Source organism: Cornus florida, unplaced genomic scaffold (assembly GCF_030987335.1).
Source record: "Cornus florida cultivar Cherokee Brave unplaced genomic scaffold, ASM3098733v1 CherokeeBrave_3.0.0_Hap2_Chr02, whole genome shotgun sequence".
Lineage (NCBI taxonomy): Eukaryota > Viridiplantae > Streptophyta > Magnoliopsida > Cornales > Cornaceae > Cornus > Cornus florida.
In genome coordinates, this window is record NW_026775572.1 from 74,916,809 (window position 1) to 74,937,184 (window position 20,376).

The 20,376-nt window shown below is 34.8% G+C and overlaps 1 pseudogene; it reads left to right on the forward strand.

Annotated features, from left to right (window-relative positions):
- The first annotated feature begins 7,313 nt into the window (after positions 1 to 7,313).
- Positions 7,314 to 7,412, forward strand: LOC132297955 (small nucleolar RNA R71; annotated as a pseudogene).
- The last annotated feature ends 12,964 nt before the right edge of the window (positions 7,413 to 20,376 follow it).

A 20,376-nucleotide genomic window follows, 5' to 3' on the forward strand; every position in this document is an offset into this window, starting at 1 on the left:
AGACTCCAAAAACCTGTCTGAAAAGGTCACACTAACAACTGTCAAAACATATGCTGCAATGATATAATCTGAGAAGTAAAACTGAGAACTGGGCAAAAATCATGGCATCTAGCAATGTAAATCTCATAACATCCAATACTAATATAAAAAATCCAAAAATCGATAGACAGAGTATAAATGTAATATCAGATATCCAAAAAACAATAATATCCATAAATATCCAAAATATCCGAAATATCCAACACAAATATCGTAGTAATATCCAAAACCAGTGCAAATGTCAAGATGGTGCAGAAAATCACAGTCATAATAGTGCAGATATGAGATAGGTAATAAGTAGAAGAGAGAGAAAATGGAATCAAATGGTAGAATTTGGAGTAATCATGTCCGCAATATGCTGCAGCATAGCAGACATCTCAGTACTGTGGCAAGTAAGAGAATTGGTAAGGTCAGTGCGCATTGCGCCTAACTCACGTCTCACCTCAGCTACATCTGCGCCTAGCTCATCTGATCGTCGAACTAAATCATAGTGCCTCCCCACCAAGTCGTCATGTCTCCTCACCAAGTCATCATGCCACCTCGTGACATCGTCAGGCCACCCAGTCATATCAACTCTGAAAGATATGAAATCTATGTGCAGTTAAGCTACCTCTGATCTGTAACTAGAATTAGTGCTGATATGGGCTGTCGGCTCAGTAGAAGGGGCATGTGAAGGGCCAGTCTGCTGAGATGCACCAGGTACAACTGGCTGGGAGGTAGAACCTGAAGTGGTAATGCGATGTCTCTGCCTGGGGGGAGATCTATCTGCTATATCATCCTCTGGAATATCACCTGCTGCGGCTACCTCAGCAGCTGCTCACTACTGCTATGCCTTTAGTCTCTTGAAATCTCTATTTGTTCTATTTTTGCGGCATGAATTGAAAGTCTTATTCCATCAGGCCAGGTCATAAGCTCTTCTGGCTCGCTCTATATCAGGCTCTGGAATCTCTTTAGGGTCAAACTGATACCCCTGGTCTATAAGCAGCTATATAATCAAATGGCCAAAAGGTAAAGGCCAGGTCTCTGCTCTAGAACTGTGTGAATGATGCAAGTTCTTCCAGAACTTATGCATGAGCTTCCATACAAGCGCAGGAATAGAGATCCAATACCCCTGATCTAAATAATATAAAGCCTGAAATATCCCCTCTTGTCTTTGGGTGCCATGACCTGTAGGGAAGGCATTGAGGTGCAACACTGAATCGAAGAACCAATATCGAGGATTAATCTCGACCCGTTCTGCAAAGGTGTGCCCCTCATATGCTACCTGTGATGATAGTGTAGCTACCATGGTCAACTCAGTGGGAAATGGTGGATGTGTAAGGTACAGAGGCTCCTGAGTATCATCAGGCAATTGAGAAGTGTGGGGGCGTAGACTGGCAGCAGCTATGGCCGGGAGAGAAATATCGATCTCCTGACCGTCAATAGTAGTGTGTAGAAGAAGTCTGTCATCCTCATCCATCCGGAGGCACTAATAGAACAAAGCAACCAACTGAGGGTAGACGACTATGTCTGTTGGAATCATGATGGCATCAATGCCCCGCCTCACAAGCTCAGCATATGACCACTGGTTTGATCCAAGGTAGAGAATAGGTCTCTATTAAATCTGTACTCAATCTCCCGTGTCTTACTAGCGTAAGACTCAGTGGGGACTTCTCGGATAATAGTATGCTCAGCATCCATGGCAGAAGGCTCAAACTGAATTGATGCTGTAGATGAAGAAGATAAAGGCTCTATAACCAGAGATGGAGGCTGTGGAACTCTATGGACTTGCTTCCTAGCAAGAGTCTTTCTTTGATGCCGCATCTACAAAACAGAAGTATAAATCAGTGCACAGGTACAGGATAAGGTAAACAACTGATAAGAAAACCCAAAGCATGCCTGCATTAGGTAAAAATAACAAATAGACAAATAGGATCATACTTATATAAGAAATGATTAAGAAAGCTTCAGAATCTACATCCTACATGCCTCAGCTAAATGAAACAGATCAGATATGCAATAATGGCATAGAGGGCAGAAAAATCATATATGGAACTTTTAGAGCAGAAATATGATCAACAGGACAAGTATAGGCTGTAATGTGCATAAATGATGCAACATGCATTCACGAACCTACTACTCAAGTGGATGCTGCAAAGATATGACAAGTAGACCCTAGGATGACATCGTATCAATTCCTAGCAAGAATGTTTACAGGTGCAATAGTGAAGATCAAATACAGTAAGTAGGATAACATGGAGCATATAGGTATGGCAAATGTCAACCTAAGACTCAAGAAACAAGCATGTCATGTAATAAAGACTAAGCGAAATGCACGTGTTATGACAAGCAAGTTCAAGAATGAATCCTGGACATGGTATGCAACTAGATAGCATATATCAGAATGATCATATAGAACAATAACTCCAGACAAAGAAATATCCTGTACTACAATGCAACAAAATCAACATCCGATGATTATTCATGGCTCGTGACCTCCTCTAATGCTTAAATGAAGCAGAGAGTGGGTAAATATGAGAATACAAGAAGCTTACCATTGGAAAGTCAGAATCTGGACCGGAAAGAACCCCGGTCATCAATAATAGATCACAAGTGTAAGATATCAAGATAATGGCATGGAAACAGATATTTTGCAAAATAAAGCAAGCATAGCCTCAAAATCTACTCAAATGCATGTTAAAATCTTATTGAAGCTCGAGAAGAGAGACTAAGGCCAAAGAATAGATACAACATCCAAATCATGCAGTTGAAATTCCAGAAATCCATAACACACCCCCAAACTTAGTCAGAAATGACATTTGGTAGGTCTCAAAGTCATTAAGCATAAGAAGATCAAATCATGATAAAGAATGTCAAAAGACATCAAACTGTTGCCCTAGCATGGCAAGAATCAAGAATTATATCACAAACAAGTTCAAAGGCACTTAGTATTTTCAAATGGATGTAAAAGAATCAAATGGAACAAGCTTCAATTTAAAGAAGGGCATTTTGGTTAACTTTGGAATTTTTCAACACTTTTGGGGCAAAATTGGAATTTTTAAAAACTTTGGGTCAAGACATTCAATTGCATTGTAGAAAAGCTTCATGATAAGAATCATGTAATAAATGAACTATAATAGAAGGAATCATGCAACTCAACTTCACATTTTTTAAACAAAGTTCAAAATTTTCCCTTTTTCAATATGTGGAACCCAACAAGTGTGAGCACAAAACATTTTTAACAATGAAAGCTCATTTTACCAAAATAATGCACTCAATCCAATCAAAACTTTTCAAAGAGGTCCATTTGAAACATTTTTTTTTTATATATATTGAAGACAAGACTTATCATTTTCAATTCAAAAGCACAAAATCAAATCAAATCATGCTTACAATCAACTTAGGCAATGTAAATCACATCCATGCGTTTCACATTTAAGTCAAGTAAACGAGACAAGACAGAACCATGATCATAACAATTAAAACTTTGTAATGCCATTTCAAAATCAGCATCAACATTTCATCTTTGAAAACAAGTCAAACATTTCTTTTTCTTTTTTTTAACCCAAAATCAATTTTAAAATTCTTTTCAAATTCCATCTCAAAGTCTAAGAATCAAACCACATGCCATTTTGAATTTTAAAATCAAAGTTCAAATTTTTTTCAAAAATCCGGCATAGTTTCCCTTTAAAACTGAACATCCCAAAATTTTTCATACACAACAAACATCCATATATATATATATCATGTAACATAGTCAAGAATCAATCTCAACATCCAACAAGGGACACTGCCCACAATAAATCCACAAAACCAATTCAATTTGTCCGTCCTCCTTTTAAAAAGTACTCAACAGCAAACCACATTTCATTCCAACTCCAATTTCAATTTCCATGTCACAATTTAACATAACAAGATCAAAAATCTAGTGTTAAACAAAGTTCCACAATCAAAGGAATTCAATTCTCAATGTAATTCCATCACCCTTTATGCAAAATTCAGGGCAAAATCCAATTCAAATGTTTCAATTTTTTTTTAGCAACAATTTTCAATAGAAATTTTTATTTTTTTATTTTTTTTATATATTTGTTTTTGTTGTTTTCAATTTGTATATTGCTTTCAATTTTTTATATATACAAAATGATAAGAAAAATTTAAACTAAGATGCTAAAATAAAAAGAAAGCAAGCAACAATATAAAAATAAAAAAATAAAATGATGCAAAAATGAAAATGTAAAAATTTGGAACTCACCCGACAACTTAGAGAGAAGAGAAGAGTAGAGGAAGAGATTGGGATGAAAACGGAGGTTTTTCAACCTCACAGGAATCAGAGAAGATGACTGGAGTCTCGCCGGATTCTGCAGATGCTTGTCGGAGCTTGAAATTAGATCTCCTTGGCCTAAATCAGCCAGAGACGATGGCTATGATGTAAAATGAGAGAGAAATAGAGAGATTGAAGAGAAAAAGCTTAGCCGAATGGTTACAAGCTTCGCTAGCGACTATGGAGGTTCGGCAATGGTGGCTTTGACCTTTTGGGTTCTCACCGGTTGAAGAGAGGAGAGGAGGTGAGGTGGTTACGGCTTTAAGAATGAGGGAGAATGAGATAAAGATGGATGGAAAGAATAGGGTGAGAGAGAGATGGAAGAGGGTTAGGGTTAGGGTTTTGTGAGGGAGAAGATGAATAGAAAAAGAAAAATACAGAAAGGAAAGGAAAAAGAAAAAGAAAAGAAAAATAAGGAAAAAAGGAAAAAAAAAAAAAAAAAAAAAAAAAGCGAGGAAGCTGAACGGCCAAAGGGATTTTCGAAAAATTCAAATGACGCATTTTCGATTAATCGAAGAACTTCGATCAATCGAACCCTTAACTTCGATCGATCCAAAATGGATTTCGATCGATTGAACTTGACTTTGATTGATCGAAATGAAATTTCAAAGGTCTTCAACCCAGGTGATTCGATCGATCGAAGTGGGACTTCGATCGATCGAAACCTCACTGGCAGTACTCAAAATGCAGAAAATGGCTCTCAAGCCGGATTTTTCAATGCAACTCATACCTAAACGACGCAGAAACATGTAAAAACATAAATAAGGGAGGAATAGAGTTGTTAAACCCTACAAAATGCACTAGTCTTTAACTTCTCTAGCAAGACGTTGGGCTCTTTTAGCCCGGATCAAAAATCTTGTTGGGCATCCCCTCCTTGATGGGGTGAATGACCTTTTGAATCCCACCCAACAAATTGTTCCCTAAAGAACTCATTGGATTTGATTCAAAGGAGATTGATGGTCCTTTGTCAATGCAACTCTTGGGCTTCCATGCCCTTTTAACACTTTGTTTTAAAACTTTCTTTCTTGAAATCATTTTGGAAGGTAAACCTTTGGAAATTTTACTTCCAAGCAAAGACTCAACTTTATCAAATTCATTTTCTAGACACTTTTCCAGAACACACACTTCTTCATGCTTGTCTATTGAACTCGGGGTTGGATTAAATATGTTCAATTTCACCTTCATGTGCCCAAATAAAATTTTCATTATCCCTGTCCTACAATTGATGTTGGCATTTGCGGTTACCAAAAAGGGACGGCTAAGGATAACGGGAATTTGGCTCTTGGGATTTGGGATCTGTTCCATGTCAATGACAATGAAATCGATCGGGAAAAAGAATTTATCAATTTTAATCAACACATCCTTAATAACACCTGGGGCTTTTTGATGGATCGGTTGGCAAGTTGCAAAACTACCGACGTTAGTTTTAAATCTCTTAAACCCAATTGAACATACACCGAATATGGAAGAAGGTTAACACTTGCTCCTAAATCTAAAAGATCCCGGTTAAAGATATGGTCACCAATGATGCAAGAAGTAGTAGGTGAACCAGGGTCTTTAAATTTTGGAAGAGTGTTATGTTGCAAAATGGAGTTTACTTGCTCGGTCAAGACCACTTTCTTTGGTGATTGGCTTTTGTTCTTTCTCTTTTGGGTGCAAAGATCTTTCAAAAATTTAGCATAAGCCGGAATTTATTTAATTGCATCTAAGAGCGAAAGATTTATCTTCACTTGCCTAAACATTTCTATTATTTTATTGGCCTTAGTCTTTTGTTTTTCAAGAAAAATGGATCATTTTAAAGTATCCGGAAATGGAGCTTTTGGCTTAAAATCTTTTTCAAAAACTTTCTTTGAATCACTTCCAAAACAAGAATTTTTCAAATCATCTTTCAAAACTTTTTTAACAAATGGTTCATGCACATGCAATGAAGGAGGAATAGGATGTGAAATGGAACGGGTGTTAACTTTTGGTTGCACCAGTTCATTCTCTTCATTGTGAACTCCAACTTGATTGTCAATATTTTTTCCACTTCTCAAGGTCATCACCGCATTGACATGCTCAATTGTGGAACTTTTCGATGAGGAATTTGTCTTCACAACAAATTGTTACTTTGGTGGATTCAAAGGCATTTTCCTTTTTTCCCTTGCATTTAATGTGCTAGCTATTTGCCTGACTTGGGTTTCTAGCTTTGCAATGGATTGGGAATGAGAATGAAGTAATTGGGTATTTGCCTCCAAAGTACCCAAAGTGGTCAACATTTTTTCCTCAAAAAGGGACTCCTAGAATTTCCTTGAGAATAAGATGATTGATTGGGAAAATGAGAGTTAGAAAATTGATTTCATGTGATGATTGAAAAGATGATCTATAACCTTGGGAACCTTGGCTTTGCATTTGGGGTGGAACATACTTGCCTTGAAAACTACCTTGGGGAAGATTTGAACCTTCCCCTTGGCTTTTCCAAGAGAAGTTTGGATGGTTCCTCCACCCGGGATTGTAATGTGTGCCATAGGGATTATTCCCTTGGTTGACAAATGTGGCATTAACTTGCTCATAGTTCTCACTTTGCACATGTCCATGGGGACAATTAGAAGTAGAATGTAAGACACTAGAACAAGTCATGCATGATTCATTAGAATTATGATGATGAACATGATTAGGAGAGGAAGACACTTGATTCACTGAATTTTGGTTGATCAAAAATTGATCAAACATTTGAGATAAAGACTTGACTTTGGCGGCTATGTGATTGGAATTGTCAACTTGATACAAGCCGACATTCTTCCTTTCACCTAAATTTCTACCATTTTTAGAAGACAAGAATCGATGCATTGAATTCTCACTCATGCTCTCATAAAGTCACTAGACATCATCCTCATATCTATCAAGATATGAACCACCTATAGATGCATCAACCATACCCTTGAAATTATCAGACAAACTTTCAAAGAAAAATTACACCAATTGCCATTTAGGAATGTCATGATGTGGACACTTCCTAAGCAAGTCATTAAGGCGCTCCCATGCCTCATGAAACAATTCTCCTTCCCCTTGAGAAAATTCTTTAATTGAAGTTCTCATTACATTGGTCTTTGAAACCGGATAATACTTCTTCAAGAACTCTTGTTGCATTTCTGCCCAAGAAGTTATCGAAAAAGGCCTAAGATTGTTAAACCAATATTTTGCTTTATCTTTGAGGGTAAAAGGAAAAAGTTTTAATCTCAAAACCTCTTCCGGCATGTCCATGTATTTCACGGTGAAACTTCAAGAAACTCATCCAAATACTTGTAAGGTTCTTCACTTAGAAGTCCATGATAGTTAGGAATCATTTGAATAGTTTGCGGTTTAATTTCATAGTGATGTGCCCTAAATGGGGGCAATTAAATGCATATGGGTGTATTATATTTATTTGGCACATAATAATCACGCAAAGCAAGAGGAGGATTCACAACCGGTGGTGCTACATAAGCACCTTCATTGCCTTGAATAATGGGAGGTTGTGGAGCAAAAATTGGCCGAGGCATTACCAATGTGTAATACCCCTAATTTTAAAAGGATAGTCTCGGTATTTGTTTATTTGTTTTAATTGTATTTTTAATTATTTAATTAATTATTTGTATTATTTGTTTATGTGTTAATTGAATTATTTGTGTAGATTAATTTGTATGTATGATTTGTATTTGTTTATATTTTTATTTGTTAGATTAAATGAATTTATTGTTTTATTTTATTTTTATTGTTTAAAAAGGATGGATATGATTAGTAGTAATGGGCTAACCAATTGGGTCCCATGGACCACTTGAATAGGAGGTTTAATGGGTATGGATAATTAACCATGGATAATTGTGTATATATAAGATATATGTATATACATATAAAAGGGGAAAATAATTAATAAATTACTTTTATGGTAACTTGGGTATTAATATTTAATCTGATGTATATGTTTTATATTAAAATAATAAAAATATACATAGATTTGATATGTGTTATGTTTTAAGTTACTTTATAATATTATGGTAACTTAAGTATTATTGGATAATCCATTAATAAATAATGGGATGTATATAATTTATTTATTTAATAAAGATATACATAAATTATATATATAACATATTTTACTTACCTTTTTAATATTTTAATTTTTTATTTTGTTTTAAGTTGACTTGGATTGGGAAAAGGGTTAGGGTTATTTTATTTAACTTATAAATATATAGCTATAGGTTGTAAAAGGAGGCTTCAAAATAGATATCACGTAATATTTTATCTAGAGAAAGAGAGAGTTAGAGAGAGAATGAGGAAGGGGAAGGAAGGAGGAGAAAACCCTGTAGAGAGAAGATCAAGGAAGAAGAAGTTTAACTTTCGATCCAAAAGTTTAAGGCAAGTTTTTTTACTATCTTTCTCCCTTTGATTCATGTTTCTGTACATGCCTAGGAGATTCCAGGATAATTAAACACATAAAATTTAGTAACTATGCATGTTTAATTGGATTAGAACATAGGTTTATGAATTTGGTTTATATATGTTCTTGTAGTATGAATAGTTAAATTCCTGGATTTTGATTTGGGTTCTTTTATGAATTTTTACATGTTTACATTATGTATTTGTTCATATATGTGGATGGATGGAACGTAGAAACATGCCTAGGATTCCTGAAACAAATAAAGAATGATTGCACAGTGAATTTCTGGGTTGATTCACGTAATAGTGTCTGGACCGCTGTTACAGTGCTCGAGCCTTGGGGGCAAAGCTTGAGCCTTGGGATGAAAAGCTCGAGCACTTGGTTTTGAAGTTCGACCATTTGGTTGTGAAGCTTGAGCAATTGGTTGTAAAGCTCAAGCATTTGGGATGTAAAGCTCAAGCATTTAGGATGTAAAGCTCAAGCTTGAGAAGGAAAGCTCGAGCAACTAGGATAAAAAGCTCCAGCCTGAAGTAGGATGCTCGAGCCTTGGACAGGGTGCTCGAGCATTTGGGACAAAAACTCGAGCATTACCTGGAGAAGTCTTGGAAGCAGTGTTGTAGGGATTTTATGTTTAACTTGCAGAGTCTTAAATATCAAATAAGGACTAGGAATGATTTAAATGAATTTTCGACAAAGTATGGAGAATGCTTAAGTAATTGTATAGCAAAATATATTAATCTGTTTAAGATTCAGTATATAGGAAGCTTAAATAAATTATAAGTTGTCCTATTTTGTGTTAGCATAATATAATATTATTATGTTTAACTTTGGATTATTTGATGCACTCCTGAAATTGTTACATCAATTGTTAGATTGTGTGGATGTAGTGCACCAGTATGAGATGGTGGCACTTTAGAGACGAATTAACTTATCAGTTAAGTCCTAACTATTTTGTATAAGGGAATGGATTTACTAAGATGTTAAATCTTACTTATATTTTCTATTTTATAAATTATATAGATTTTGTGGATTGTATGCACCGATATGAGACAGTGGCATACTAGGGATGAATTAGCTCAAAACACTAAGTCCTACCAACTTTGGAGTAAAGGAATAGATTAACTACAAAGTTAAATCCTACTTATATATATCGTGTCAAGGCAACCAACAGTTGAGCGGCACTACTTTGGTTTTGGATTGATTTTATATATGGTTATGGTACCATGATATGAGCTTGAGTCTCAGAGTCGATGGTTAGGGATCGCATATGCATTAGGATGCATAGCTGGCTATGATGGTTAGAGGTGTACCTTGTTAGGTCTAGGCACACATGCCCACTTCAGGTGCATTTTGTATATTGCCTATTAGTCAGGTTGAGACCGGCCTATAACCCAGTGAGAGTCCTTTAATGTGTATTTATATATATATATACGGACTATTAGTTATTATTGGATTGACTAAGATGTATACATGTATCGAATCTCTGCTTGGACTGTAGTAGAGTAGAACTTGTTTATGGGCTTGACCCACCCTTATTTTTCAGGTATGCGTCAGGAGTAGGGATTGTTCATGCTGAGCAGGGAGCATCTACTTCCCTCTTCCGGTTTATCTACATAGGAGTTCCTTTATGATTCAGTTTCTTGATTTAAACAGTTATTACTGTCATTTGTTTAGTTTGGATTTTCTATGGGTCCACACAGGTTGGATTCCCAAGTTGTATTTTGGATGATCAGTTGTATCAAAAGAGTTTATTAATTAATGAAAATATATTCTGAGGTTTATTATTGGATTATCATTTTAGTTTCTTGTCAGCATTTTATTTATTTTTCTTTATTCTTTTGTACTCTGTGTTCGTTTATTATCGATTTATTTTTTATATCCCCGAGGATTCGGTCGTGGGCCTGGCTAACCCGCATTCGGAAATCGGGGGGTATCACAGTTAGTATTAGAGCACTCCAGGTTCAAGTGTCTTTAGGAGTGTCTTTCGTTATGTGACTTCCACGATGCGTCTCTTAAAAGTTAGAGCCCATATTAGGATTTGTTGTACTCTATTTACGGTTCGTTAGGAGGAGTTGATGTCAATTAGATCCTGTAGTTATAGAATGGTGGGCACTAGGAGGAGGATTGGGTTCATGACGAAAGCAATAAAAACCCAAATGAGTAAAGGAGTACGTTATCGATTTCTTTGCCAGAAAGCAGAATTAGGGATCAAAGGTTTAGGTTCGTTTGGCGCTACTTTAAACGTATAAGTCAAGGAAGGATTTAGGTGTACGTGATAGGTCACCGTATATTGGGGCCAACACGACTTTAGTTGATCTAAATGAAGAGGATCCTAATAGAGGAGATTTCTGTGTATCAAATAAAGAGGGTACTAAGTCTAGAAGATGGATGATCGCGTGAGGTGATCTTAATTGCTAGTAGTATTGCGAAGGTTATTTGTAGAATTGGTATTGATCAATCTACATATAATTAAACTTTCTTATCATCTCTAAAAGAGATATATAAAAAGTATTCTTCAGGAGTTTGGGGATTTGATGGAGTTCTTATCAGAACGAAATGTATGATTTTGTATCACATTCAGGAGAGTGTGTGGATTATGTTGTGACGTTCTAATTCGCTTTATTAAGCCAAGTTAGACAGTTTACATTTCACGTATAAGGAGGATAAGGGTTAAGCCCTTGGTATTTGCTTGAGCAAACATCGGTTGCTTTTAAGCTATGTTTAAAGGATATGTTTCGAGGTTGGATGATTATCTACGAAACTATAAAAGGAAAATTGTGAAACAATCTGGTAAGGTTGATTTCAATGGAACATTTCTTTTCTAGAAAGAACGAAGTCTTAAGTAGGAGTATATTTGTGCTATTGTGTTTGTCATACGTGTTTTGTTTCGTTGATTATTCTGGGTAATGGTATGAGGTTTAGTTGGGGACACAAGTATGTGATCAGCTAACTATTGTTTTTAATAACATAGAGTAATAGCATTATTTACGCTAGATTTATGAGCATGCGATCGTAGGATTTGGTAGATACACATAAATCTAGCCAATCTATTGGACCTAGACATGTGTCATTATGGTATGTTATTTGGGATGAGATGTTAAACCATCACTATGAGTCAAACAATCTAGAACGATTAGTTTGATATACTTTAACCTAGGTTTGGATTCATATCATATTACAATGCCCTGATAAGAGGGTTGATAATATTTTGGTATGCGTGAGATAGTGGTAAATAAAGATCACTGTCACGACACGATGATTTATCAGAGGTGCCGGATTTGCTGAACATCTTTTTGGGAATTCCAGAAGCTGTTACCAAGTCGGAAGGAGGTTTTAGTACTGGTTTAGGTACTGATTGGAATGACGCCAAGCGAGGAGAGTAGATTGAATAAATCTTCATTAGGCTATACTTAATCGAGAATTTATTCACGAGGGTGTGTCATTAGGAGGAGTTGCCGGTGTTGTATATAGAGGAGGAAAACCAAGTCTCTTTATTTACACAAATAATATGGAGTCTTGTAGGTCACAACTTGCAGTTGCTAGGAAATTGATGACTTATTTGGAGAATGGAGGGATTCCATATTCTTTTGAAATTCGACAAAGATGTCAGATTGACACTAACTTGTCTTAAAGAAGCAGGGTGTGTCACGGACAAGATGATGAGACCAAACACCTATATAAAGATGAGGTGCACGGTATGTATGGAAAAGTCATAGTTAGTTGAATTTTGCGGTGTGGATTTTCTTTATCGATACGTCTATTATAGATCAATGATGCATGGTTTCAGTTGCAGAATTCACTTTTAAAGATGCTCCAACTTAAACATTGGGTACAGACGAAAGCTGGTGGTACCGGACTAACGGTACTTTCTGCAGACAAATTGAATGCAGGATGTAAGGACTGATATTCACAACTCTTAGTTCTTTATTCATCTTGGTAAAAATATGATGCTTCACGATATAAAGCAGATGTTGGGAGGACAGGTAGGAAGAGGGACATAGTGATTTTTCTCCAAATCTAATATTTATTAGATAGTAGAAATTGACTATCAGAGATCACTAGATCCTTACAGCTATTTTTTATACTGAAGTGGAAATGGCAGAGCATTTTCACTGATTTAGTTGAGGGATTGCTGATTTGATACAAGGGTCAGGATTCTGGATGGGGAATTGGTTAACTGATAAAATTAAATTAGTTTCATTTTGTCTATTTTGATCGAGCTGGTAAGATATCAATTCATACAAATAGAATGGATCACGAGATAGTTTAGATGGATAGCACTGGTGATTCACACTTTGTATTAAGTTCCGTCTGTTAGAATCGAAGGTGGAAATGGATGCTTTCAACAACCGATAAGATATTTAAATCTTTCGGTTAGTTGATGAGTTATCAGTTGAATCTATAGCAGGTGTAATCATAACACTTGTTATTACTACGATAGTTGAGAAGGTCAATTTTGAATATCGGAGCTGACCCTGGAGACGGAGTTACCTTACTCAGATGGAGTTTAAGGTACTAGAAGAGGATTTAGTAGTTTCTGTAAATAGTGCTATGATGGTCGGGTGACTGAGATAGAAAGTTTACGATTTTTCTCGGTGCACTTAAACAGTTTGACGGTACATCATGACATCAAATGTCGGTTTTGGTGAACAGATACAGATAGGGACGTGTATATAATTGCCTAAGTGTAACATCTACTTGAAGGTGGAAAGTTGATCATTGAATATCATAGGATTCTTTAGCCACTTTCTATAACAAATATGGAATTAAGACTAAACAGGAGTGGACGGTTGGTGGGAATTATCGACATTGATTTGGAATTTCAATTTTCCATACGGAATAAAAGTGGTGGATTGAGAAAGTTCACTTGAGGACATTCATTTGAGTGATGTTCATTTTAGAGCTTCAGAGTAGTTCTATAGTACAGTGATAGTGGTGTTATAGCATGTAGATGTCCATTATAGTGGATGCAAAGTGCTATTTCGAAGGAACTTTATAAAGATTTTGGAGTAGCAGCTCTACTTCATATCTATTTCAGAGGAATTAATTGAGAGATTAAATTAAACCATAAAGGATCTGCTTGAGGCGTATATCTTAGGTTTTCATGGACAGTTCGAAGTGTTTACTTCACTTATCAGAATTTTGTCTATGATATTATTGGCATAAGGAGGTTAGTGTGATAACTTTGGAGGTTTTGTATCTTTTACAATGTAGACCTCTCATTTGTTGGTTTGAAATGGAAGTAAAGGTTATACAATCAGACCTTGACTTCATTTAAAATATATCGGAGGGGAATACTCCCCTTTATAATGGATTGCGCGCGGTTTGGAGGTGGCAATGGGATGTTGTAAATAGTTGAACTCGTGTACTCGAGTTTTCTATCAGGGAGTATTTTGCTCGTTCTGTTTTTCATGTAGGAAGCTAGGCAATTTTTGGGAAAAAAGTCAATTTTACTTATTACATTGACTTTTAGAGGATTGTGTTTATCAATTGAGGCAATTGCCTCTGGATTAGCGTTAACAAATTATTAACGCTGGGTGCGAAGGAGTTTGTGCATATATTCTATGTCACTTGGAGGTATATAGCCCATTACCTTGTCAAACTGAAAGGATGACGTTGTTGTTCGGTATAACCTATGAGTTGTACGATTATTGTGTTTCTTAAATATAGGAACCCTGTATACTAATTGGTATATTGGAGTTCTACTTAGGAATAGGAGGATGTGTTTCGCTCTTAGTTTCCAAGCATAATGGAAGAAAGTTAGGGCGAATTCCGAGGATGAAATTCCTTTTGTTAGGGGGGAAAAATGTAATACCCCTAATTTTAAAAGGATAGTCTCGGTATTTGTTTATTTGTTTTAATTGTATTTTTAGTTATTTAATTGATTATTTGTATTATTTGTTTATGTATTAATTGAATTATTTGTGTAGATTAATTTGTATGTATGATTTGTATTTGTTTATATTTTTATTTGTTAGATTAAATGAATTTATTGTTTTATTTTATTTTTATTATTTAAAAATGATGGATATGGTTAGTAGTAATGGGCTAACCAATTGGGTCTTATAGACTACTTGGATAGGAGGTATAATGGGTATGAATAATTACCCATAGATAGTTGTGTATATATAAGATATATGTATATACATATAAAAGGGGAAAGTAATTTATAAATTACTTTTATGGTAACTTGGGTATTAATATTTAATCTAATGTATATGTTTTATATTTAAATAATAAAAATATACATAGATTTGATACGTGTTATGTTTTAAGTTACTTTATAATATTATGGTAACTTAAGTATTATTGGATAATCCATTAATAAATAATTGGATGTATATAATTTATTTATTTAATAAAGATATACATAAATTATATATGTAACATATTTTACTTACTTTTTTAATATTTTAATTCTTTATTTTGTTTTAAGTTGACTTAGATTGAGAAAAGGGTTAGGGTTATTTTATTTAACCTATAAATATATAGCTATAGGTTGTAAAAGGAGGCTTCAAAATAAATATCACGTAATATTTTTTTCTAGAGAGAGAAGGTTAGAGAGAGAAGGAGGAAGAGGAAGGAAAGAGGAGAAAACCCTGTAGAGAGAAGATCAAGGAAGAAGAAGTTTAACTTTTGATCCGAAAGTTTAAGGCAAGTTTTTCTTCTATCTTTCTCCCTTTGATTCGTGTTTCTGTACATGCCTAGGAGATTTCAGGATAATTAAATACATAAAATTTAATAACTATGCATGTTTAATTGGATTAGAACATAGGTTTATGAATTTGGTTCATATATGTTCTTGTAGTATGAATAGTTAAATTCTTGGATTTTGATCTAGGTTCTTTTATAAATTTTTACATGTTTAAATTATGTATTTGTTCATATATGTGGATGGATGGAATGTAGAAACATGCCTAGGATTCTTGAAACAAATAAAGAATGATTGCACAGTAAATTTCTGGGTTGATTCACATAACAGTGTTCAGACCGTTGTTACAGTGCTCGAGACTTGGGGGAAAGCTCGAGCCTTGGAATGAAAAGCTCAAGCACTTAGTTGTGAAGCTCGAGCATTTGGTTATGAAGCTCGAGCATTGGATTGTGAAGCTCGAGCAATTGGTTGTAAAGCTCGAGCATTTGGGATGTAAAGCTCGAGCCTGAGAAGGAAAGCTCGAGCAACTGGGATAAAAAGCTCCAGCCTGAAGTAGGATGCTCAAGCCTTGGTCAGGGTGCTCGAGCATTACCTGGAGAAGTCTTGGAAACATCGTTGTAAGGATTTTATGTTTAACTTGCGGAATCCTAAATATCAAATAAGGACTAGGAATGATTTAAATAAATTTTAGACAAAGTATGGAGAATGTTTAAGTAATTGTATAGCAAAATATAGCAATCTATTTAAGATTTAGTATATAGGAAGCTTATTTAAATTATAAATTGTCCTATTTTGTGTTAGCATGATATAATATTATTATGTTTAACTTTGGATTATTTGATGTACTCCTGAAATTGTTACATTAATTGTTAGATTGTGTGGATATAGTGCACCAGTATGGGATGGTGGCACTTTAGGGACAGATTAACTTATCAGTTTAGTCCTACCTATTTTGTATAAGGGAATGGATTTACTAAGATGTTAAATCTTACTTATATTATCTATTTTATAAGTTATATAGATTTTGTAGATTGTATGTACCAGTATAGGACGGTGGCATATTAGGGATGGATTAGCTCAAAATGCTAAGTCCTACCTACTCTGGAGTAAGGGAATGTTAAATCCTACTTATATATGTCGTGTCAAGGCAACGAACAGTTGAGTGGCATTACTTTGGTTTTGGATGAATTTTATATATATGGTTATGGTACCACGAAATGAGCTTGAGTCTCAAAGTCAATGGTTAGGGAGCGTATATCCAGTGGGATGCATAGCTGGCTATGATGGTTAGAGGTGTACCCTGTTAGGTCTAGGCATACATACCCACTTCAGATGCGTTTTGTATGTTGCCTACTGGTCAGGTTGAAACCGGCCTGTAGTCCAGTGAGAGTCCTTTAGTGTGTATATATATATATATATATATATACGGACTATTAGTTATTGTTGGATTGACTAGGATGTATTTGGTATCAAATCTCTGCTTGGAGTGTAGTAGAGTAGAACTTATTTGTGGGCCTGACCCACCCTTATTTTTCAGGTATGCGTCAGGAGTAGAGATTGTTTGTGCTGAGCAGGGAGCATCTACTTCACTCTTCCGGTTTATCTACATAGGAGTTCCTTTATGATTTAGTTTCCTGATTTTGACAGTTATTGCTGTCATTTGTTTAGTTTGGATTTTCTAAGGGTCCACACAAGATGGATCCCAAGTTGTATTTTGGAAGATTGGTTGTATCAGAAGAGTTTATTAATTAATGAAAATATATTCTGAGGTTTATTATTGGATTATCATTTTAGTTTTTTGTCAGCATTTTATTTATTCTTCTTTATTCTTTTGTACTCTGTGTTCATTTATTATCGATTTGCTTTTGATATCCCCAGGGATTCAGGCGTGGGCCTGGTCAACCCACATTCGAAAATCGGGGGGAATCACACAATGGAACTTGACCTTGTTGTTGTGGTGGAATGAAAGGCCTTGGCATGCCTAATGGTACTTGAATATTATTATGATGCACATTGGGGCGGAGGATACCTTGTTGGTCTATGTGACCAAGGTCCTCCACACGGTCCTCATTGATGTCTTCCATTGATGAAATGGAGTGACTAGAATTACCCATTCCCTTAGAATTACGAACAATGGATTCAAGATTCAAATTAAGTGGGACAAGAGTAGGATTTAATGACCTACGATCATGCATGCACAAACAAAACAAAAACAAGCAATGAACAAGTAGCAATCACTTCTCCTTCGCAACAAATCAATAATCAACAATCCTCCATATACAATGATCCCATACTCCCATGCTTTGAACAATATGCAAGAAAAATTAAATTGTCTCCACGCGAGCTCACGATCTATCTAAGAAAATAAAAACTTGCCTCCACGTAGGCTCATGATTTAACTAGAGAAAGAGTTTAGAAAAGCTCATAAAGGGTCCTTAAGCAACTTTAATTTATTTTTTTATCTTTATTTTTTTTTATTTTTTTTTATTTTTTTTGAGCTTTTTATGCTCTTGCTTTGCTTTGCTTCTTGCTTCTCAATTTCCCTTTGTTTCACCCTCTTGGCTTAATTCACCCAGCCAATCAAGAACAAACACCATAAGTAACCAAAATAAAATAAAAATAAAAAAAGATCAAAATAGTAAGTATTCCTAATTAATTTCCAAATACGACGGTGCCAATCCCCGGCAACGACTCCAAAACTTGGTGTTGATGTCGTCTTCAAGACCAAATTGCATGCAATGAAATGTGTAGTGTGGCCAAGTTTAAATTTAAAAAATGTCATTACCACTTCCAACTAAAAATATAGCTAGAGTGAGTAGGGATCGTCCCAAGGGAAAGGAGGTGTATTTGTGATGGAAATTAATGTCGGATTAGTAGGTCTAGTGATCAAAGATTGTTGGTGATTGATTAATTAAGTTATAATGCAATTAATGATTAATGAAAGTAAAAAGGGAGCAATCTAAAAAGTAGGGAAAATATATAGAAAAGAGGTCTTGGGGCTTAGAGTCACCGCTAAGCTTCACTTCATCAAACACTAGCAATTGTACATTAATGAGAAAATTTAAATTGTAACTTGTGTGTGTGTGACATCAATTGAAACAAAGCTTGGATGGCAAATAAGTATAAATTGTCTAACCAATTTTAATGAATAACACAACCTATCAAATGAGACCAAAATTGCATTCAATTAAACCACAATTGATATACACACAAATATCTAGAGATATGCACTCTTTGCATTCACAAGCATGTAATACCCCGATAATTTAAATGATTTATTAAATTAGGATTAATTATTTTTATTTTATTTTTAATGATTTATTTGATTTAATTTGAATTAATTGTGTTTATTTTAATTTTTAATTGATTTTTTTAATTGAGTGCTTAGATTAATTATTATTATTTTTAATTAAATTATATTTTGTGTTTATATATGATGATTGTTGTGTGTGTGCTTGATTATTGATTAAATTACTGGGTGTTGTTTTTCTTGGTATGGTGTGACTTAGTTGTAAATTCATGTTTGTTAAGGTGCTTCGTGTAATTAGTTATTTTAAATTTAAGTGTTTGTTTAATTATTTGTTTTATTTAAATTAATTGGATGTGGGCTTAAGGGAAGTTGGACCAAAAGATGTGGTCTTGAACTTGTATGAAGCCTTATTGGGTTAATTAATAAAGGCCTATGGTATTTGATTATTTAAACGATCATTTTTGTATTAATTATAAATGTATATATTTAATTATATATAAATATAATTAATTAATATGTGTTATGGAAGAAAATATATATATAATATGTTTATATATATTTTATATTATTTAGAGATTATTATTCTATTTCATAGTCGTAGTAGAAATAGGATTTGGATTCTAATATGTATAAATATACCCATAAGGCTTTAGGGTTAAAAGTTTTACACGTTAGGAAAATAAGAGAGACAAAGAGAGAGGAAGAAGAAGAGCTGACAAGGAGGATGTCAGATCTGAAAATGAAGACGTTGGGATTGGAGGAGACAGTTAAGCTTGAACCGTCGGTTTCGTTTCGAAACCCACAGACGAGTTTTCTCTATCTTTCCTCTTAGAACTCAAAAATATTTCACCTTAAGTATTAATACTTTAATTAAATTATTAATTTAAATCTTTAATAGAACGGATTAATCAAAGTTAGGACGGATTAATAGGAAAATATTAAGTTAATTGTATTTGATTAAATTAGGATTAAATTGAAGTATGAAAAGCATGTTTTATTATTATTTTATTTTATTTTTGGAATGGTTGGATTTTAATTATATACATAGGTTGTATATATTTAAAATAATTTTTATACTTGATCTGTGACCTAAGATGATTAATTAGGGTTTATGGAATTTCTGGTAATTTTCTAAAATTTTCTGGTATTTTTATATATTTTTTGGAATTAATTAGATTAATTTTCCTATTATTTGTTTAGATATATATATATATATATCTATATATACGGCATATATATATGCTAGGGCAGGAATCGACGCCTCCAATAAGGGGTGCGCTACAATGCGTCGCGGCACATAGCATTTAGGTACGCCTCAAATCAGGACCACATGATGGTCCTGATGATTAATAGATGATCCGGTGTGGGCAGGTGTATATGAAGATGGTACATAAACTGATATAGTCCATTAGACTACCTTAAATATTAAGTAGATTGATTTGGTGCAGTGTGGACACATGGGAATTCGGTGTACCACGGATTAGAGCCATTAATGTGGCTTGATCAAAGAGAGATTGATAAAGTGTAGCACAGGTGCATGGATTCGCGGTGAGATGATTCAATGCTTCGCGTCTCACAAAAAGAGAGAGGAACAACCAACCATAAGAAGCCACGTCATCGAAAAAGAAAGAGCAGCGTATGGGAGTGCGTGAACCGCGCGTGGGAGCCCGTGTGACCATCTACCAGCTAGGAGTGGCGCGTGGAAGCGCGTGAGAGGTGTTTGGCGACATGTGGCG